General features: G+C 47.5%; 1 protein-coding gene across 2 annotated transcripts in view; it reads right to left on the minus strand.

Moving 5' to 3' along the window:
- The window catches only part of tjap1 (tight junction associated protein 1 (peripheral)), a 22,337-nt gene extending 21,610 nt beyond the window's left edge, over positions 1-727 (minus strand). Inside the window, exon 1 of one of the 2 annotated variants that reach the window (XM_035992283.1) lies at positions 383-727. The gene's annotated coding sequence lies outside the window, so the exon portion shown is untranslated. The remainder of the gene's footprint in view (positions 1-382) is intronic. The other variant, XM_035992284.1, reaches the window with a different exon arrangement.
- Positions 728-3,086: the final 2,359 nt, after the last annotated feature.

Here is a 3,086-nt window from a genome sequence, read left to right on the forward strand (position 1 = left end):
CTGAGTAAAACACACACACACACACTGAATAATTCCGTTCTCTGCTTGTCCTGAAAACATGCAGCGGGCGTACTTCCCTCCGCGCTGTCTGACAGGCAGTGCAGCCCTCCGCGCTGTCTGACAGGCTAACGGGGGACAAACACGACAAACCCAGCATGGCTCTGTCCGCCCGACACTGGGCCGAACCGAGTCGAACCGTGTCCGAACACCACACCGACACCAGCCCGTTATAAACACAGTTAACCCCGCTGCGGGTCTGCCTGTGGCCCAGTTCACCCAAACGGACACACACCGACACCAACACCGGACAAACCGAGCCATCCAAGCCGTCCACCTGCACACACACTCCTCAGGAACTACAGTTAACCGGGTCAGCGCTTACCTGTGACTGTGGGGCCGGTTAGCACGGCTCGGTCCGGGTTATCTCTACACAACAAGTCCCGGAGGGCGGAGAGAAGAGGAAACTTTAGCCGGGGATCCTCCGGAGGGAGGGAGCGGGGTTCCAGACCGATCCGAGGCCGGGGAACAAGCGCTGCCGTCCGGTGGGAGAGAGAGAGAGGCTCCGGGGCTCCGGAGCGGTCGGAGGAAGGAGAGGAGGCCGGCCGAGACGCTCCGAGCGCCGGGAGAAAATCCAGTCAGAGCCGCTCGGATAAAGTTCATCTGCTGCCCTGCTCAGCTGTCGCCATCTTTACCCGCGGGGCATGACGGGTAATCCTTCGGAATCCCGATCCCCCCCCCCCCGCCCCCCCTTTCACACACCCAGCCCCCCCTCTTCCCGGTCATACGTCCTGCGTGTTGACGTCACACACACATTGTTTTTGGTTTTACTTACTTTACTTTATTCAGGACACAAAAATGACTACAGCAGTCAGAGTTCATACCCTGTTCATATTACATAACCATATTTATTCTGCTCTTATAACCCTATATATATATATAGTATATGTCTGGTCCTGTCTATACTTGTATATCAGATTTCACTTTTCTGCCTTTTTTCTGCTCTTCTGGTTGACCCTAACTGCATTTCGTTGTCTTTGTACTTCTGCACAATGACAAGAAGCTAATCTAATCTTCCAAGCTCCACAATACACAAAAAGACTATTCAGATAAAGACACACACACACACACACACACACACACACACACACACACACAGACAAAGACACACACATAGACACACACACAGAGACTAAAATGAAGACAGATTCAGCAACTGCACGGCCTATTTCTCTCTTCAAATTTTTCAGAAACACATTTCGGTGAACTATTTTAGTCCAATATGAGATCGTATTCTGAACGAGTCGCCAGTAATGGCCGGTTGAAAAATCCAAAATCCAGAAGCAGCAGCCAGACCCACGTGACACGTTCGTCCAATCAGCTGCTGGTTTTCATTTTTGGGCGACAATCCAGATTAGCGCCGCCTGCTGTTATGGAGACGTATTACGTCTGGTCTCTTCGGTGTTCTGAGGAACTTTTTGGACCAACTCGGGGAGACTGATCAGTCAGACTGGCTTTACTGCCGACGGTCGGCCGTCTGGTCGGTGTGTGACGGCCGTCCGGTCGGTGTGTGACGGCCGTCCGGTCGGTGTGTGACGGCCGTCCGGTCGGTGTGTAGCTGCTGTTAGTCTACACATCTGTACATGAGGTTCCTGAGTAGCAGGTCTGGTGGATACATCAACACTTACAAACATTGGGCTTGTACTGCTCCATCGATGCATTTTAAGCAGCAGCCTTCATCGTTATATGCCACATTGAGTTTCTGCATACTGTTTTTTTTTTTTGTTTAGCAATTTTTATTGATTTTCCATTAAACCAAGTAGCATTTTCTGCAGCACATATTGGACCAAATGTATACAAACATAGTATGGCTGTACTATAAAGATACTAAACAATCTGAAAGATACCCCCCCACCCCACCCAACCATCCCAGTTTGTCCCTTTAAATCCAGATCATTACAAAAATAAATGTCCATTGAAGTGCTTGTCCAACGAAGGATTGCAGAAGGAGCATATACAATTTAGCACAACATTTCAAAATAAGTGATTACCAGTAGAGTAGAGGAAAGAGTGGAAGAAAATAACATAATAATAATAATAATAATAATAATAATAATAATAATAAAACATAAGATATTTAAGAAAATAAGTCAAGTCAGATACATAAAAATGAAAAATAAAATAAATAAAAAAAGGTGGGGGGGGGTATGATAATAACACCTCAGTCATCCATATCTAATGGTGTTTGCAAGCTCTCAACGTACTCTAAAAAGGGGGCCCAGACCTTCCTGAATGTTTGCAAGGAGCCTTTAAGGTGTATCTGATCTTCTCAAGTTTCAGGAAATGCATAACATCTCTAATCCATCGTGTGAAGCTGGGGGGGCTTGCTCCTTCCAGGAGAGCAGGATGAGACTGCATACTGGTGTTTTATAGCGCTGCCACAAGTGGGCAGTACACATTGGGGTGCAAAAGCTTTAAAAAGTGTGGTCTTCACAGACAATGAACACATACTAAATTTGCGATTCAGCATATTAGCTTGGTCATACATCATACAGTACTGTCTGTGACTGTCCCTATCATCAGACAGGTCATCAGTTAGATAGCGCCCTGAGTATTTCACCTCATCACACACTTTAAGGACAGTACCAGACAGAGAGAAAGCTGCTTCTAGCTATCATAATATTACTCTTCTTAGAATTGTACTTAAAGGTGCAGTAGGTAAGACTTCTAAAACTACCTTTCTGTCATATCTGCTGAAACTGACCCTATGTTCTAGTAGAACTACAGGAAGCAGGTCATTAAAATAAATCCAGCTCCTCTGGCTCCACCTACAGCCTGGAGAGAGATTTACAACAATCCACAGCTCCCTGTTCAGATGCACCAATCAGGGCCAGGGGGGGGGTGTCTAACTGTTCAGATGGACCAATCAGGGCCGTGTCTAACTGTTCAGATGGACCAATCAGGGCTGGTGTCTAACTGTTCAGATGGACCAATCAGGGCCAGGGGGGGGGTGTCTAACTGTTCAGATGGACCAATCAGGGCCAGGGGGGGGGTGTCTAACTGTTCAGATGGACCAATCAGGGCCGGGG

Source organism: Sander lucioperca, chromosome 15 (assembly GCF_008315115.2).
Source record: "Sander lucioperca isolate FBNREF2018 chromosome 15, SLUC_FBN_1.2, whole genome shotgun sequence".
In the NCBI taxonomy this organism is placed as follows: domain Eukaryota; kingdom Metazoa; phylum Chordata; class Actinopteri; order Perciformes; family Percidae; genus Sander; species Sander lucioperca.